General features: G+C 39.2%; 1 protein-coding gene across 1 annotated transcript in view; it reads right to left on the bottom strand.

The window, feature by feature from the left end:
• Pja2 (praja ring finger ubiquitin ligase 2) overlaps positions 1–17,544 on the bottom strand; it is a 49,630-nt gene extending 32,086 nt beyond the window's left edge. The window contains exon 1 of the mRNA XM_038339138.2: positions 17,387–17,544. The gene's annotated coding sequence lies outside the window, so the exon portion shown is untranslated. The remainder of the gene's footprint in view (positions 1–17,386) is intronic.
• Positions 17,545–20,233: the final 2,689 nt, after the last annotated feature.

The raw sequence follows: 20,233 nt of genomic DNA, 5'->3' as shown, positions 1-20,233 counted from the left end.
ACTATAGGCAGTGCCACCTTTGGGCAGGTGGTCCTGGATTGCAAATTAAGCATGCTGTGGAAAGCCAGTAAGCAGCTTTCTTCTATTGTCTCAGATTCAGTTCCTACCTTGAGTTCCTGCCTTGTTATTTTCCCTCAACAAGGGACTATAACCTGTAAGCCAAATAAACCCTTTCCTCCTCCACACCGCTTCTGGTCACTGTTTTATCACAAATAGTGACATAACGATGTTGGAGTTTACTATACCGTGCTGGCTTAAGCTTTTCCATAAATTCACTTAGCTCTCATTAAGTTTAAAAATATACTTTTTACCTTAAAATATTTAATAGGAAATTTAAAAATTTTAAGTATACAGGTAATGATGTCCTTATCAACTATGATCAGATAATTTAACCCACAATCTAGTCTAAACCAGTAAAGACTAACACATCAGTTAACAACAACAAAAAAAACAACTTTTTGTTTGAAATTAATATATTAACTATTACAGAAGTTGAAGGCTTTTTAAGTACAGCAGAAGCTGATTTTTTCTTAAACACTGAAATATTTGAGTACACAAACCACCAGTAATTTTCTACCACTAACACAAACTTATTAGAAAAACACTCTGCAAATGGGTTGTTATGCCTGACTATTGTTACTTAAACATATGTATACATCAGAGAGCACATATGTATATTCATTTATAAAAACAACAAATTTGAAAAACATGTCATCTTCTAATGTAGCTGAATGAAAACTCCAAGGAACCAAAAGAATAGTCTTGTGATCTCAGTTTTTTCAAAAACAAGGAACTCTTCTTTGATTATGCTTTCATGCCCCTCCCAGGCATGTTACTTCAAATTATTCATTACAACTGGCTTTTGTTTATAGCCCTCTAAGTAAAAATGTTTTTGCTAATTGCAGCTTCCCTCCATGTGCAGCTTACTCATGTGACTCCTGTTAACGCTCAGATGCTCTGAATAGAGTTAGCTAACACATGAGAATTTAGTCCACCTCATTTACTGTCTCCATTCTCAACGGAGTAGCAAATATGTGCCTGAAGTAAAATATGATGAGACTTACAACTAGCTAGTAGGTGGTAAGGAAGAAGGCACTGGAGGGAGTGTTAGAGCACCACTAGGAGAATGGTGGCTCCCAAAGCCTGATAGGACAGTGGATGAGAGGGAAGGAATCCGAACAGAAATCATTTTCATGTACCAGCATCTCTTAAAGATACTCATGGCTGGATGTGGTAGCACACACTTTTAATCCCAGGCAGATCTCTGAGTTTGAGACCAGCCTGCTCTACACATCCAATACCAAGGCCGGTAAGAACTATATAGTGAGACAGTGTCTAAAACAAACTCATGGAAGGCTTTCAATATCTTGATGTCAATGCACGTATTTTCAAGGCCCATCACCTGTTAGTGTTGTGGTATCTTCTGACTGCACATGGAATTGAGACACCTGGTTTGAATTGTATTTCCTCCTTACCCCCCATTTTTCCCTTTAGTAGAATATACTCAAATAATTATTTCAGAGAATTTATGGAGAAGGCAAACTGATTTTTGCATGTTATAAAATATGCTCTTTAATCTATCAAAATTTAGTATTGTCAAAACCAAAACTCATTCCTAAAAACCCAGAAGGTATTATTTCCTAACATACTTATTACTATTAGGAAAATATCAAAGTAATTTACTACTGTTTCAACAGTACGAGAAAAAACCCTACATTTTTCTTGGGATCTTGTCTTAATAAGGATGTACTTGGTGGCAGGCTACTAACTTTCTCTCCTTCATAACAGTAGCTGAACTGTTTTAATGAACAGACCTCAATCTGTGTCACAACGATGTCTGTTTTCTTTCCAGTTATCTCTATATTTGACCAACATGGACTAATCTTTTGTATTTAAAACTTTCTTCTGTATTTTCATTCCATGGACTAATATATTTAAATCACTTTTCTATACTCTGTAACAATTTAAAGTTGTTTTAATTCTCTTGTTCCCCTTTTCTTTATTACTTTCAATAATGGTTCTTAGGTTATACAGACTGTAATGACCCTGTATATACCAATTTTCTCTATTTTATCTAATGCCACTATAATCAACTATCTATGACAGTGTTATCTATTTCCAGACCCCTCTGGAGTATGAAAACTAGAACAGGGAGAAGGGACACAGAAATATTATAGTTATGGGTCAGGATTAAATGATTCATTTACCAGTTTTGGGTTTGTTCCTAAAGTAAACAGGGAGTGTTTAGCTTCTGAATTTTTTTCTGAATAGTTTCCTCCAGAATTAGTATGACTATGTTCTATTTGTGGTAACTATTCATTCCAAATGCTCTGAGAATTTTTATATTGTTCTAATTAAAAGTGTGTGTGTGTGGGGGGGGGGCTGTAACAAGGATCAAGGAAGCATTAGTCTGAAATCTTCCCATTAGTACGAGAGATATACCATTACTTTATCTAAGATATTATAACATTAGCGCCAGAGAAGCTATACATACTTAAAAAAAAAAAAAAAAAACCAGAAAGACAAGCATGGGTAAGGAACAAAAATGCCTACCATAAACTACTGAACTTAAAATGTCCTGTTTTTATTTTATTTGAAAACACTGTGTCTGTTATATTATCTAAGAAACTTTTTGTTTGTCAACTTGACTACATCAGGAATTAACTAAAACACAAGTGGCTGGGTACAACTATGAGGGACTTTTTAAAATTTTTTCTTAAATCATTTGAAGTGACAAGACCCACTTGTAGTATGAATTTTTTGAATTAGGAAAATTCACCTCAAAATCTGGGCCACACCTTTACCTGGCAGCCTATATAAAGGACATGGAAGAAGAAAGCATGCTCTCTTTGCCTGTTTGTTCTTGCTTTGGCATTAAAGCCTACTTCTTTGGGATTCCAGTGTATAGATGAGACATCCAGCCTTGTGAATGAACAACTAACTGGATTCTTGGGCCTTCAGTTGGTGGATAGCTATTAATGAACTAGTTGAACCACAGACTGTAACCCATTAATTATTGTAGCAGGCCACTTGTTCATTCCTGGCTGCTCAGTCCCGAAATAACCACACAGAAATTGTAATAATTAAATCACTGCTTAGCCTATTAGCTCTAGCTTCTTATTAGCTAACTCTTACATCTTAATTTAACCCTTTTCTATTAATCTGTGTATTGGCATGTGGTTGTGGCTTACTAGGTAAAGTTCTGGCCTGTGTCTTTGGCAGGGCTACATGGCTTCTGACTCCGCCTCTTTCCTCCCAGCATTCAGTTTAGTTTTCCCTGCCTACCTCTGTTCTGGCCTGCTCTGCTATAGGCTCAAAGCAGTTTCTTTATTCAATAATGGTATCCATGGCATTCAGAGGGGAATCCCATGTCAAGTTAATCCCATATATACGTTTTGCTCCCCAAGAAAACTCTAAAAAATAATATGTATAATACCTAAACAGGAGTTAAATAAATGAGACCCTTTCACTGATGGAAATATGGTAGCAGATTAAAGGTTTGTGTCTTCTCACATCAAGATCCAGATCAGACATGTGATTTCCAACCTCAAAGGTCCAGACTAGAAGGGGATTCACCCACTTTAAACCAAGCAGAAAATCTCTTACAGGTGTGCCCTACATTTCTGGGTTGTAGCTCATTCCAGGTATAGTCAAGTTGACAACCAAAAATATACACTGTGGTGGTTGGAAAGAAAATGGCCCCCAAAGCGAGTGGCACTATTAGAAGATGTGGTCTTGCTGGAATAAGTGTGTCATTGTGGGGGCAGACTTCTCTCAGTGTGACAGTCAACTTCCTGTTGCCTGTAAGATGTAGCACTTTCAACTCCAGCACCACATTTGCCTTCACACTGCCATGCTCCCACCATAATGATAATGAACTGAACCTCTGAAACTGTAATGGAGCCACTGGTGTGGGACAATTGTATTCTGTCAATTATGTTTTAAATAAATGCTGATTGGCCAGTAGACAGGCAGGAAGTATAGGCAGGACAACCAGACAGTAAATAGAGGCGGGGCAATGGGAACAGGACTATTCTGGGAAGAAGGAAGCTTCCTCTGCCGTCCTGCCCAGACATGAAAGAAGGAAGATGTGACCTACCCCACCGAAAAAGGTACCGAGCCATGTGGCTAACATAGATAATAATGGGTTAATATAAGTGATAAGAGCATTAGCCTTATTAGCCTGAGCTAATGGGCCAATCCGTTTATGATTAATGTAGACACTCTGTGTGATTTCTTTGGGACATACCGGCTGTGGGAACTGGGCAGAACAGAAAACCCAACAAGCAGGCCCTCATATTACAAGCCACCTCAATTAAATGTTTTCTTTAAAAAAAAAATGCTTTCTTTATAAGAGTTGGCACGGTCATGGTGTCTCTTCACAGTCTAAACTAAAACGGCCATCACACCTACCAATAACTACATTAAATGCAAATGACCTAAACATCTCAATGAAAAGATAAATTGTTAGTAAAAGTGAGTTGCAGGGTTAGAGATGGCTCTGCAGTGGTTAAGGTACTGTTCTTGCAGAAGAAGGGAGCTCAGTTCTCAGCACCCACATGATGTTTGTAACCTGTCTGTAACTCCAATTCCAGAGGATCAAACACCTCTGCTGATTTAGAGCTTCTGCATGCACATAGTGCACATCCATATAATTAGGCACATGCATATACAAATACTTTTTTTTTTTTAAAAAAAGAGCAATTTAAAGCTAAGATACTTTAAAATAGGAAAGAATGAAAATTAAAGGGTGGGAAAGATCTATCACACAGGCACTGGTCAAAAGAGTGATAGAAAATTTGTATTAATATTTAAACAGACTTCAGAGTGAGGAATACTTCAGATGAGAAGGTATTAGTTAATAATAATGTGGTCCATATACCACAATGCATAATAGTTTTAGATATCCATGTGTACAAAGAGAGGTTTAAAAACAGTAAGTAAAAAGAAACAGAAAATAAACAAGATATATTCGCAGTTGTATTTGGAGACTTCAAATCTTCTCTAAATGATTAACAAAATAACTACAAAAACAAAACAATCAACAACAACAACAAAAACCCCAAAACCCAAACCAAAAAAGAATTAATAAAAACCCACCTCATTAAGGTAAAGGAAATCTATCAACTTTCCCTGGCACTTAAGAGACCACTCTACTCAAACTAACAAATTTGAAGAATACATGGAACAAGTACCAAGACCAACCAAGTTGAAGTTCCCCCTTAAAAAAAAAAAAAATCAAAAAATCAACTTTTCTAATCAGTATGACCAGGTTGAAAATCATGCAAAAAGTTAGAAAATATTACCTATCAAATCTCTGTGAGCACTGAACACAGGAGTTAGGAAGAAAAGGTCTCAAGTCAGCAAGGTAAGTTTACACCTCGAGAAATTAGTAAGGTACTTTTGAAAAGAAAGCATATAGAAATAGCATGAACAGAAACCACCTAAACTGAAAACACAATGGTAAAATAAATAACAAGCTGGTTCTTTGCAAAAAGCAACACAGATAATGAATGACAAAACTAAAACCAAACCAAACTATTAAAGACAAAGAAAGAAAAATAACCGATGCCAAAATTCAGGAGAAAACAAACAAACAAACAATAAGAGAATTAAAAAGTGTAATTTTAAAGTCAAGTGGGGGTGGCAGCACATGCCTTTAATTCCAGCACTCAGGAGGCTGAGGCAGGCTGATCTGAGTATGAGGCCAGCCTGGTTTACAAAGCAAATTCCAGGACAGAGTTGTTACACACAGAGAAACCCTGCCTCAAAAAAAATAAAAAAAAAAAAGGAAGCTAAGCTTGAAAAATTCTGTAACCATTTATAAGATCAAGAACATTAATGGCACAAAAATATTCTATAGAAAATATAAAAGATGTATTCCCAAGCTAGCATTACCACAATAAAAAGAAATAAATGAAAAGGTAAAAAGGTATCCTCAAGGACAAAAGGTAAAAAAGAAAAAAAAAACATACTAATTAAGGTTTAACTACAAAGTGACACATTTGAAAATAACATTGTTATATTTAAAAACTACAGAAGATAAATCCACAAACAGTAAAAAACAAAATAAAAAATTGTTTTTGACTAAACTCAATACTTACAGAGTTTAAATCCAGTATCTCCAAGAGAATAGAAATGAACTCAATATGACAAAAGGTCACTTGCTTTGTTCTATTGAGGCTGCTTAGCAAATTTTGAGAGACTGGGTGGTTTTTATACAGCAGAAATTAATTTCTCACAAGTCATTTCTCTAGGGAGTTCAAGACCCAAGTCTGAGTAGGTCTGACATGGCAAAGGGTTGCTTTCCAGTTCAGAGGCTGCAGTGCTTTTCACTGCATCTTTATTTGGGGGTGAGGTGGACTCTTTTAAAAAGGTAATGATCTAACCACAAGGGGCAACATCACACACCCCAAAACTCCAGTTCTCCCAAATATTTCCATAATGGGGTTAATTTTCAACTCATGAATTTTGAGAAGAACACAAACACTCAGCTTAAGTAACACTTTATCATAATTTATGATATTGCAAGACTAAAACAAGAAAGAGGACAAGAGTGTCTGCTATTGATTGCCCTTCTATTCATAATGGTGATGGAAGATCTACCAGTGCAGTAAGGGGAAAAGGGGAAGATAACATACAGATCAAAACAAACAAAAAAAATTCCTTAACCACAATGGCAAAGAACTTCCAAATAATTTCTATGAAATTAATTACCTCAAGAAGGCTTCATACTTCAAGATCAATAAACAAAAACCAATTGCATTTTTATATAATAACAATAATCTAGAAACAAATCTCAGAAAATAGTTATAATAGCATAAAATTATGAATATAAGCAAACAAAATTGGTGTAATATCTGAATGTTGAAACTACAGTATGCTTATAAAAAGACAAACAAAAGGACCTAGATAACTGAAAAAAGGTTATGTTTGCAAACTAGGACATTCAGTTAGGTATTAATTCTTCCCAAATTGATCTGTTTCAATACAATCCAAACGAAAATTCCTTTTTTTCTTTTTTGTAGAAACAAAACACTTCTACAGGTTCTATAAATAACTAGTATAGCAACATGGTCAAAGACAACTTCAAGGAAGAGAGTGTATTTTAGTGTATGGGTCTATAGGTATGAGAGTTCATGATGAAGAAGACATGACTTCAACCAAAACCATGAAGCAAAGACAGTGCAAATTAAAAGTAGGCATTTTTAAAAAAAAAAATCTCAAAGACTCCCCTTAGTGACATACATCCTCCAGCAAAGTTGTACTACCTAAACTTCCCCAAGTAGTGCCATCAACTGTGGGTCAAATGTTCAAATGCATAAAGCAATGGGGAACATTTCTAATTCAGACTATCAGTACTATACATGTGTGCCCATCTGTCATGAAGATCTGGAAGCCAGAGGTCAAGGTGAGGTGTTGGGTCAGGTAACTCTCTCTCCTGCTCTTCCATGTATATGTGTGCACACATACGTGCATGTACATATGTATGTATACAGGGTCTCTTCACTGGACCTTGAGCTCATTAAGATTGGGTAGACCAGATGGCTAGCAAGCTCTGGGTAGTCACCTGCCTCTGATCCATCTGTCTTTATTCCTTATTGCCAGAGTTACAAGCACATAGCCTTACTGGGATTTTTTCTATGTGGTGCTTGGAATCTGAACTCAACTCTCCTGCTTGAGAAGCAAGCACTTCACCTACTAAGTAAGACATGCTCCCCAGTCCAGTCCTGGCCAATACGATATTTAAAAAGAAGAGCCCAAGAGTTTACATTTCCTGATTTTTTTTTTTTTTGATTTTTCGAGACAGGGTTTCTCTGTGGCCTTGGAGCCTGTCCTGGAACTAGCTCTTGTAGACCAGGCTGGTCTCGAACTCACAGAGATCCGCCTGCCTCTGCCTCCCGAGTGCTAGGATTAAAGGCGTGCGCCACCACCACCCGGCATACATTTTCTGATTTTAAGACTTATTGCAAAGTAAAAATGCCATGATGATATAGTATTTTCAAAATTCAGGCACAAAGATCAACAGGACAATCCAGAAGCAGTTCACGTTTGTGGTCTACTAATAGTCAACTAAATTCAACAAGAAAAGGAATGTCCTCAACAAACAGAATTAGAATGACATATCCACTGATAAGAAGACAAACTATAAAAGCCTTTGCTCACACCATAAAACAAAATCTAACTCAAATGTACAATGTATTTTGATATAAAAACCAAAATGATTGCCTGGCATGGTGGCATGTGCATTTAATCCCAGAACTCTGGAGGCAGAAACAAGCAGATCTGAGTTCGAGGGCAATCTGATCCATAAAGTGAATTCCAAAACCCTGTCTTCTTGAAAACCCAAAAAGAAAGAAAAAAATACCCCCCCAAAACCAACCAATCAAAAAGCCCAACATCAAAAATATTAAATAAGTAGCCAAAAACATGAGGAAGCTTGTATTTTATTTTGGAACTGGCAAGAAATTCTCAGAATACAGAAGCAAAAACCATAAAAAAGAAACTCACTAGCCAAATTAATTCTAACTAAAAGCTCTTTTTAAGGGATTTTTGTGTGTGCCACATGAGTGAAGGTGCCTATGGTGGCCAAGAGACATTAGAGCTGGAGTATCAGGCATCTGTGAGCAGACCAATGTTGGTGTTGAGAACTGAATTTGGGTCTTCTGGAAGAGCAGCAAGCACTCTTACTGTACAGCCATCTCCCCAGATCCTCCTTGTCATGATTAATAAAAACACAGAGACATATATTGAGGTTCAATCTGAAAACCAGAAAAGCAAAGCAATCAGGCACTGGCTCTTACCTCCACCTCAGTCCAAAATGGTGATCCTGCCTCCAGGAATCTCAGAATGAGACTGAGACTGAGAGTTGTCTCCTCCCATTTTATAATTCTCTCTAGTTCTGGGATTAAGGGCATGCACCACTACTGCCTGATTTCTATGTCAAGTTAGTGTGGCTACTAGGATTAAAGGTGTGTATCATTGCTTCCTGGTCTGTAAGGCTGACCCGTGTGGCTGTTTTACTTTTCTGACCCTCAGGCAATCTTTATTTATTAAAATATAAATGAAATGCCACTACACTTCCCCTTTCTATTTAAAATAAAAAGGGCTATAACTAATATAAGAAAAACTATATAAAATAAGTAAAATAACTATATACAAAATATACAGGCAATAAATACATCAACAATGCCTAGTCCATTTGCATTTGACAAATTCAGAAAATATACTCCATATCTATCCTATCTTGGCGAGTCCAAAGTCTTGTTCCTAATTTACTTCCTATTATAACTTGCTTTCTGCATCAGGTAAACAAGGAAAACCGTAATTATAACTATCCAGTCTTCAACTCTTTCAAAGACCCAAGAAGGAAATATTAACTTGGTGTGGGAGTTTCTTCTGTTTGTGTGTTGCTTTCATTGGTTAATGAATAAAGAAACTGCCGTGGCCTAGTAGATGGGGCAGAACTTAGGTAGGCAGAGAAGACAGAACTGAATGCTGGGAGGAAGAAGGGCAGATAGAAAAGCCATGGATCTTCTGCCTGAGAGGGACACTGGTTAGAATCTTTCTGGTAAGCCACAGTCACGTGGCGATACACATATTAATAGAAATGGGTTAAATTAAGATGTAAGAATTAGCCAATAAGAAACTACAGCTAGTGGGCCAAACAGTGTTTTAATAAATATAGTTTCTATGTGGTTATTTTGGGTGTAAGGGACTCTCTTCTTGTAACATTAACTGAGTAAGCAAGAAGTACAGGTGACTTCCAAAAAATGTGAGTAATGACAGAAATAGCTGGCTGCCTGGACAGTCACCCAAGGTTTCTCTGTAACATTGGGGCATGCATCTTCGGATTACAGACCTAGCAAAACTGACAGACTTTTCTGTGAAAGCAGGATATTCTGAAGGGCTGTCCTACCTTGTCTTGGCAAAATTTGGCAGTCACTTTCTTTTGTGTCCTGATTGTCCAGTTTGGACAGCATAATGTCAGCAGTCAAGGCAAAGGCAGTTTCTTGCCCAGTGGCTAACTTTTGCCACAAGGAAAGTAAACGCCACATGGAATTTCCCCAATGTCCATCATCTTCCCTGAAGCAGACTGGTGCTGCCAGTGAGCAATGTCTCACTGTCATAAAAAAGAGCCTATATAATTAAAACATATTAAATGCCATATTCTCTAGATCTCTGAAGTGTTTGAAGACCACTTGTCTATCTAAAATATATCTTTGACCTTGAAAACATACCTGACTACAAGGTTGATTTTAATAGGTGACTAATTACTAACCCGCATTTCCTTATCTTAAACAGTTTGTAATAATAATTTTCAAGGATTAGAAATTTGCATTACATTATTAAATGAGATGTGTAGGTACAATACCTTTAACAAGATTAGAAATGTATGTACACTATGTTTTAACAAAATTAATCTCAAATTTCTAACAATATACAAAATTTGTATATAATAAAAGTCCAATCCAATATAAAGCATTTATAACTAGTAGTTGCTTTTTTTTTTTAAAGTAGATTTAGTAATCTATCTTTTTATCTTCTCCTAACTAGATCCTTAGTTTTTCTTTTCAGAGTAGATTCAATAATCTACCCCTTTATCCTATCATATCTATAATATCTATAATCCATGGAACAACCAAAACACACCCACTCCACCTCTTGAGAATGTGGGCATTGTATTCTTAAATTTACTTCCTGCTGTCTGGGGGTGACTCTATCTTTAGGAGATCCTGAAAGTAAAACTTGGTTTAAATGTCAAGTCCTGGGAGAGGCAGCTCTATCATTTGTTGTCCGGTCTCTGTGCAATGGGAAAGTGTAGGTTTGTCTCAAGTCCGGGCTAGAGTAGTTTGTGAGGCTGGATCACCTCAGTTAGCCACCTTGAAACTGTTCTTAGCAGTATGTAGTCCAAAGCAGATCTGAAGTGTTGTTATCAGCCAAATAGCATCATATTAACCAGGTAGAATTGTTATTCTGAGGCACCATCCTCTTTCTGGAGACTTCAAAGATTACTATAGAAAAATTTATTGTTCACTGTGGAAAACTTAAACTTTATATCAAAACAGAACGTTTGAATTTCAACAGACATATATTCAAACAACGTTACCACAGAGATGAAAATATGTATGGGGAGAAAAAAAAATTTTTGAAAACAGAGTTTTGATAACCTTAGTCCCTAGATTTTATCTTCCTTCTGTCCCACACCAGGTAGCTCCTGATATGAGACAGAAACTCTGAATTTTTCTTTTAACATGCTTAGATTTAGAGAAGGAGGCCAATTCCAAAGCCAGGTTTGATTTTTTTTTTTTTTTTTTTTTTTTTTTTTTTTTTTTTTTTGGTTTTTCGAGACAGGGTTTCTCTGCAGTTTTAGAGCCTGTCCTGGAACTAGCTCTTGTAGACCAGGCTGGCCTCGAACTCACAGAGATCCGCCTGCCTCTGCCTCCCGAGTGCAGGTTTGATTTTTTAAATGAGTAGCAACTACCATTACTACTGAGAAGTCGGGAGATATGTTTGTTTAGGTAGTGGGATATTATCCTTCAGAGGATATTGGTATTCAGATTTCTCTTTGCTTGGTGATTCTTTCTGGATAGCTATCTTTTCTTCTTTAGGCTTCTAGATATCCAAGGTATCTTGACTTTTTGAAGGTGGGTATTTTCCTGCAAAGACATCCTTATGAGGTTTCCTTACAACCTGTATGATTGTCACCCCTGTGGATGAGCTGTCATTTCTCTGTATCAAGACGTTCTCCTTTTCAAACTGAATCTTGATTAATTTTGGTGATATCCATAGTTTTTCTTCTGTGGAAACAAGAGCAAAACCCTTTCCCCAACATTGGTCCCACATTGAGCGCCAAATTGAAACACAATTAATAAAAACTCATACAGATAATGGGGATCAACCTGAAGACCAAAAAAGCAAAGCTTTTACGTCAACCTCAGTGTGAAAACAGTGATCTTGCCTCCAGGAAACCTCAGAATGAGACTGAGACTGAGAGCTGTCTCCTTCCATTTTATAATCCTTTCTAGTTCTGAGATTAAGGGTGTGTACCATTACCACCTGGTTTCTATGGCAAGCTAGTATGATTACTGAGATTAAAGGTGTGTGTCATTGCTTCCTGGTCTATAAGGCTGGCCAGTGTGGCTGTTTCACTTTTCCGACCCTCAGGTATGCTTTATTTATCAAAATACAAATGAAATGCAACTGCAGCCTCTTGAAAAAGAATTACTATGATCAGAACTGGTTGTATCTGTTATCAATACCCGTCCTCAGGACACAAAGAGATAAGGCACCATCAAAAAGCATAATAACATTTTGAAGGTGCAGCTAGGACTAACTTGTCTAATACCAGACTGATTGAAAGGTCAAAAACTATTGACTAAGGCAGATACTCAGTAGCAGGAGCTGTCTATAAATCAGTTTGGCCCAAAGAAACCACAGAAGAGAGAAAAGCTCAGATGATTGAGTAGAGAACTGGCAAAGGAAAGGGGCTGAAAAATGCCTCCTAACTGAATAGCAAATCAGTCTGAGCCAAAAGAAATGAAAACCCTGTCAGATCCTTCTGGACTATCATGGCAGAAGAAGATAAAGATTATTTACTGAAAAAGTAAACAAAACAATTTCTCAATGCCTGAACCTGATTAATAAGGGATGCCCCAAAGAAATTTTAGGCATAATGAATGACCTGATTCATAATATTCCAGATGCCAAAAAACTTGTTAAATATTGGATATGTACTGAACCTACCATAAGTCCTATTGAAAATATCTCAATTTATGAGAAGGCCATTCTGGAAGGGGCTCAGCCTACTGACGAGATGTCACACACAATGAAAGATATTTTAACAATGAAGAGTCAAGAAAATATTAATTTGGGAGAAAGTACTGAGGAGGCTCATGTAATCAAGGGATATAGCCAGGAAGTAAAAATTGAAGAAACAAGTATTAATTTAGAGCCCGAAAATCCAGGAGAGGAAAATGAGTATCAGAGGAATGTTAGCTTGTGGAAACAATCAAGACAAGGAAACAAAAAATCTAACCAACGATTTTATAACCCCTGATTAAAAAAAAAACGAAGTATGTCGTCTAATTGGGTATAACGTATCTTCTACACCATGTTTGCACCTGTCCCTGACCAAGAGAGACCAGCCAGCCTTCAGAAAACAAAAGCTCAAAGAATATCTATTAATATGAAAAGCAATGTTTCCATACAAACAAGAAAATCATATATCCAGAGAACAGCAAGTAACGATAACTGAAGATCTGGTTGAAGAAGGTAAGTTCTGAAACCAAAACCAAAATGGCCAATAAAGAAAATACGGAAAACAATTGCATTCCATTAAAACATGATGAAGTAATCAGTTCAGAAATACACACAACTTGAAGGAAAATATTATCAACTAGATATGCTTCCCAAGCTCAGACTATGACATCAGACCATCATGTCACATTAAAACAATAAAAAGATGTAATTGCAGAAAAGCCCAAACAAGATACTAACATGCCTAAAAAAAACAAGTGCTTGGCTATTATGGTCAGGTTGTTCAGTGTAAGATTAATTCATTTAGAAAGCTCCTGAATGTCAAAGGTAAGAATCCTGCAACATCCAAGAAACTTCCCACTACTGTGTCTAAAGCTTGAAAGGCTCAGTCTGCGCCTGGACACAAAATCAGTATTAGAGCCTTTTCTGACTGAGGCAGAGGTATGAGCCAGTGCTGCTTTGGTTTTCTGGTCTTCAGGTTGAACCACAATATATGTCTCTGTTTTTTTTTTTTTTTTTTTTTTTTTTTAATAATTATGCCACACCTCACATTTACAGTTTGGAAACAAAGCAAAACAAAATCTTCATATTGAAATGTGTGTTTTCTTGCCTGTCAATGCTGTATAAAGATCATATTTCAAAAGCTTTAAAATTGAGATAAGCTGCTTTCTAAAAATGGCTATATGATCTGAAGGAAACCTTTACAAATGACAACAGTTATCAGCATCGTTTGCTGTCCAGTAAATAAATACAAGTTATTCACTGTGAACCAGGAATGATGAAATGCCTATAATCTCAGTAGTCAGAAACCTGAGGCAGGAGGATTAAGAGTTCAAGGATAGCTTAGGCTACATAGTGAGTTCACAACAGTCTCAGCTACAAAACAAAATCTCTTTTTCAGAAAGACCAAGAAAACAAGTGAAAAACAAAAATAAAAATCAGTGTAATACTACCACACATATACTAGAAGGGTGTGAGAATGTAGATATAAAGCAAACATGTCATTGGCAGACAACTAAAACAGGGTAAAGATTAAACATTCAGTTTCCATACAAGCCCATAAATACCACTTGTAGAGATTTTTTTTTAGGTATAAAAAAGTTTTTAATTCACATAAGAGCTCAGAATGAATGTTCACGCACTTTTATTAATAACAACCCTAAATTATTAATAACAACCCTAAATCAGCAACAACCCAAATACTCATAGATGACTAAAACAGTAGTAAATCAACTATCATGAACTACTTCACAATAAAAGGAAGTGAAGCAGTTAAACAAGCACAATTATCTTCAAAAACATGATATGAGGAAAAGGCAGACACAAAAGAAATAATTTCAATTATATGAAATTGCAGACCAAGAGAAACCAATGTTTTCAGAGAGATGAAAATACTATCCTGATTGTGTTATATTTTATTCTGTAGTAATTGCCATTACTTTTATGAAGACAAAATGAGTTGTACATTTTGAATAAGTACATTTCATTATGTCTAATTTACTGCCAATAAAGTTGACTCTTTGAAAAGATAACCTCTTTCAGGAAACTAGTATACAAGCTGTACTGGTAATATCCAAATAGAACCACACATATAACTGAAAAGATGTCAATAAATAAATAAATAAAACCTAATATCCACTTCTTAAGGTTTTTGAAACATATTAACAAGAATGAAAATAATAGGTGTCAACAAGATGGCTCACCAGGGAAAGGTGCTTGCCACAAAGCCTGACAATATGCATCTAATACCCAGCACCCCATGATAGAAGAATTATCTCCCACAAGTTGTTCTCTGACCTCTATATGCATGCTGTAGCAACATACACGTGTACAAACACACACACATGCACGCTCTATGTTTTTAAAAATGAAAATAATATTGTCTTGGAAAACTAAAAATAGAAGGTCATGTTTTAACTTAGTATTGGCTATTAGAAAGCTTCGTGAAATATTTTTAATGCTAGCATTCACCTTAAAATAAAAAAATAACACCATACTTTAACTATTAACTCTACTATTCAATAATATGCAGTACCTACCTGGCAATTCAATGACCAAAATGTTACAAAAATTAGAAAGAAAACCACAAAACTATTTTCAGATAATTAAATACTAAATAAAAACATAAGCCCCATGAAAAACGGAACAAAACAAGCTTTCGTATTTCCAGAGACAAGAAAAAGAAGAGTTACCTTTCATTTAAACAACCAATCATAAAGGAAGTGGAAATATTTGAAAGGAATGTCAACTATATATGGGGGTTAACTAAAGCTTTACTATAAAGCAGGATGTGAAGAAAAAGGTGAGGACAAACCTGGAAGGGGGGTTATGACTATGAAATAGTTCTAAGAATTCATACAGAACCTTATTCAAAATAGGGATTTTAAAATTTAAATTACAATTGGTCTGAAGATCACCTAGAAGAAATACTCAAGAAAGAGTCAAAATACCTTCGAAGAGAGTAACAACGAGGGTTAGATGTCTATCAAATTTAAATACTCAAGTCCTTTAGCTCTGCAAACCTATTTCTATGGACCTGTGCTCCAGAAACAGTGTTTCAGGGATCAACAGTGGCTGGATCTTGGGATGGAGGAAATACAAGGGAAACCGGTAGTATTTTTAGTCTTCCACACTGTGAACCGTTCTAAAATCAAGGACTTAAGTTTACAATTCAGCATCAACCAATCAATGAGCTACCTTCAGTATAAAGCGTAACTTCCAACTGTAATCAATTTAAACAGGTTTCAATAGGAAAGTTTAATTAAAGTCCATCTAATTAAAGAAATATGTTGGACTCTGAGAACATGAAACAAGGGACTGTGTCCAAGACATGTCATTAGGTGAAGAAAGAAGCTTTACACAAAACGTGCTCGGTATAACCCTCACCCCCCACCCCCACCCCCGCATCAGCCAACTCTTCATGTATGTGTCTAATTTAAAGGTGCATTTGGGGAAGCACGTTGAAGGACGCCCACCAAATCTCAATAGTGGTGCGGCACCGGAGGGGACAATGTTCACATTTTACTTAGGACTCCTTCCTTTATACTGCTGAATTTCACACCAAGGCTGCACGTCTGTAATAAAAGATTAAAGTTACTGCGTATAAAAACGACATGAAATCCAGAAGACAAGCACAAAAACTGTTACGTTTATTTCTGCAATGTTGATGTTTATTGACATACTCTTTAAACGACCTGGGAGTCTTCAGCCACGATGACTGCCATCTTAAAAGAAATAGGAGCAAATATTTCGTGATGAAAATAGGAGAACCAAGGCCCCTTTAAAAAGAGGCAGAACGAGGAGACTCAAAACAGTGATTATGTAGACAGTTTTTTTTAAATGCCCGAAGAGAAAAACCTCCCCGATTCTTCTTCCAGAAAAAAAAAAAAAAAAAAAACAAAAAACTATTTACCTTCTTCCCTTTTCTCTAACTTGGTCTGGGCAGCTTTCAACTCACCATTTTGTATGAGCGCAAAAGTGATTAACCAGGAGGAATCTTGGGGTTGGGGTGGGGGTGGGGGTGGGGGCGGGGTGGGAGGGCGGCCCTGAAGGTGCCTCTCTGACAGGCGTGCTCGGGCCTAACGCTGCTGCCCGAGAAGGCGCTAGGCCACTGACACCGTCTGACAGGGTGTCTGGGGGCCTGGGCTTCGGTGACAACCGGGGAGGACGCAGAAACGGGGAGCAGCGAGGGGCCAGGGAGGAAGGCGTGCCCCACGGACAGGGGCCCGCAGGCCTGCGACGCCATGGTCCACCGCGTCGGGCCCGAGGGGTGGGCGGCACTGCCGAGCCGCGAGGAGTGGGGGGGGAAGGCGCCAGGTCCTTGGCCCGGGCACCAAGGACGGCGGGGGAGCCGGCGGGAGCGGGCGGGCGGGCGGAGGGCGCGACGGGCGGCTCGGGCTAGAGCGCGGCCCCGAGCGGGCTGGACGAGGCCCGGGAGGCGAGCGGCCTCTCAGCCGCCAACCCCACCCACCATGGCCGGCCGCGGCCCGGCCCGCTCCGCAGGAGCCACCACCGAAGCCCAGGCGCCGGGGCAGCGGCTCCGTCACCCAGATCCCCTCTGACCAAACCAGCCAGATTGGGGAGAGAGAGTGAGAGAGAGAGAGAGAGAGAGAAAATGTCCCCTCACCGGAATGTGCAGCGGCTCCAGAGCGAGATCGGCGCTCGATCCTCCACCCGCCACCACCGCCTTCTTCTCCGCCTCCGACTCCTCCCCCGCCGGAACGCGCAGCGGCTGCAGCGGCGGCGGCGGCGGTGGCGGCGGCGGCGGCGGAAGCAGAGGCGGCGGCGGTGGCGGCGGCGGCAGCGCGTCCCGCCCCTTGCGCCGCGAAGGAGGCGGAGGAAGTCAGCGCCTTCGTCCCGCCCCGCTGGAGGCTCAGCCAATAGGCCCCGCGACCCTCGACAGGGAAACCGCACGCGTCCAATCGGAGCCCGAGAAGTGGGCTTACGTCAGTGGCTGGACGTGGCAGAAAAAGGGAAAATAACTCGGGCCGCCTCTCCGCCCGGCTCCCCAGGCGCTCGCCGAGGGCCGTCGCTGATTGGCCGCCGAGCGGGGGAGACGCACTCGGCCCCGCCTCCTGTCTGGCCCTGCGCCTTCCCCTGCAGCACTGCGACGTTTGGGGCGGGGGCGGGGCGCCGCGGCCCGCTGCGCCGGTTCGGCCTTTTGTGGTTTGGGCTGGGAGAGAAGGGCGGGGTCTCCTGTAAGGAAAGGGGGTGTGGAGAGCCGAGCTGGGGACTGGCGCAGTTACACTTCTCGGCATTCCCGCAGCCCCCCGGCAAGATGGAGGTGCTGAATTCCGGCCCGACGCCACTAGAATTTGCAGTTCAAGTACAAGAAAATATTTGCAGTTTAAGTACAGGGAAAGGAAACCCCAAGCGATGACAGTTCCCATAGCAGCGGGAAGGAGGTCATTTGCTCGCCCTGACCGGAGTGCGCCACCGATCAGGGCTCGCTCCACCCGCTCTGGTCTCTGATTCTGTTCCCTTAGAGCAGGTAGAGAGTAGATTTGGCCTGACCAGAGTTAAGCAGCTGACATCTCTAAGCTAAATCGGTTGTCAGGCTGGGAGGTAACAGCTCTCGTCACACATCACCAAAATAAATACAACAGCTGGAGTCCCTGGACACCTTGCTTAATTTAAACGCAGTCACAGTTGAAGTTCATTATGTCAGTGATGCACATGTCCTCTTTTCTCATCCTGAAGCCGGCCCGCTTCTCTGGTTACAGTCCAGCTTTCTTCTCTACCTCCCCGCCCCCATCTCCAGCTCCATCGCCTAGTGCCTAAAGCCCGGGATATATTTAACACGTCGCCTCCCCCACGAATTAAGACCCCACTTCTTGTGATGTCCTTTAACTGTAAAATCCGCCAGTGAACTGGAACTATTTTTTTTCCGCCATTGATGTAAACAGTTTGTGGGAAATTTCCCATGCAAACCTAGACCACGAGAATTGGCTAGACATTTTTGAAACCAAGTTTAATTCCCAGACTACTACAGTAGATATATTTTATTGGAAAATGATATTACTCTGTCTTTTACACGTTTCCAAGTCCTTGCCTTCTTGAAAGAGAATTTATATTTTAATTACATTCCTCTAATTTCCCCTTTAAATTCTTGCAGATGGGTTTAGTTGAACACACTAACCGGCTGACAAGCAGGGGATTCTCAAATTTCAATAGTTTTCATACCATAGCTGTGTATACTGCTTGCAGTTTTGTTTTTCTTTCATTAATGTATTTTCTTCAACTTCTAAAGAGAGATTTATGAAAGTACTATAAGTGGAAAACAATATCACCTTCCAACTAAGTTAAGAGTAACTAAGAAAAAAAAATGAATGCCAAATCAGAGCTTTCAAACCTGGTTGCCAACTGTGATGGCTTTTTTTGGTTGTCAACCTGACTGTAACTGGAACCTGTAAGAGACAGTCTGCTTGGTTTGAAGTGGGTGAGTTCACTTCTAGTCCGGATCTTGGAGGTGGGAAGACACACCTCTGATCCTGATCTTGAGGTGGGAAGACACACCCCTTTCATCTGCCTCCCTCCTCTTCTGAAAGCCTATAAAAGGACATGGAAGAATGAAGATTTGCTCTTTACATGCTTGGCCTCGCCTAGCTAGCACACCCCATTCCTTCAATGGCATTGGAGCCTACTTCTTTGGGTTTCCAGTACATACTGAAGACCAGCTGAGACACCCAGCGCGATGGGGCTGAGCAACTACTGGATTCTAGGACTTTCCATTCACAGGTAGTCACTGTTGGATTAATTGGACCGCAGTCTGTAAGTTATTCCACTAAATTACACACACACACACACACACACACATATAAATTACACATATATATTGAACTTTATATAATATATACATGCACACACACATATATAAATTACACATATATATTGAACTCTATATAATATATACATACACACATATATAAATTACACATATACATTGAACTCTATATAATATATATATATACACACACACACACATAGTGTGCTGTGACTCTAGAGAACCCTGACTAATATACCAACTAAAGGCTTGTTCTTGAAAGGGTACATTATCAAACAGACATATGATAAAGACACAGCACTTGAATGACTATTTTTTCTTTTGGTTTTTCGAGATGGGGTTTCACTGTGTAACAGTTCTGGATGTCCTGGAACTAGCTCTTGTAGCCTAGGCTGGCTTTGAACTCACAGAGATCCAACTGCCTCTGACTCCTGAGTGCTGAGATTAAAGGCATGCACCACCATCATCTGGCTTTCAATGATATTTTTATTGCAATGCCATTAAAGGATAGAAAAATAAATCCAAAATAGCAATCACTTACTCACTATGTGAGTCATTGTTTTTAATCTTGCAAGCATGTCCCAAGCACAGTCGTCCAAGACCTCACAAGTGATTTATGTTGCAGTCTGAGAAGTGCTGGGGTGGGGCTGAAAGCATGAACTCTAAGCCCAGACAGATAAATTCCCACAC

Source organism: Arvicola amphibius, chromosome 8 (genome assembly GCF_903992535.2).
Source record: "Arvicola amphibius chromosome 8, mArvAmp1.2, whole genome shotgun sequence".
Lineage (NCBI taxonomy): Eukaryota > Metazoa > Chordata > Mammalia > Rodentia > Cricetidae > Arvicola > Arvicola amphibius.
Note: the sequence above shows the minus strand (reverse complement) of the source record. Positions and strands in the feature narration are given on the sequence as shown.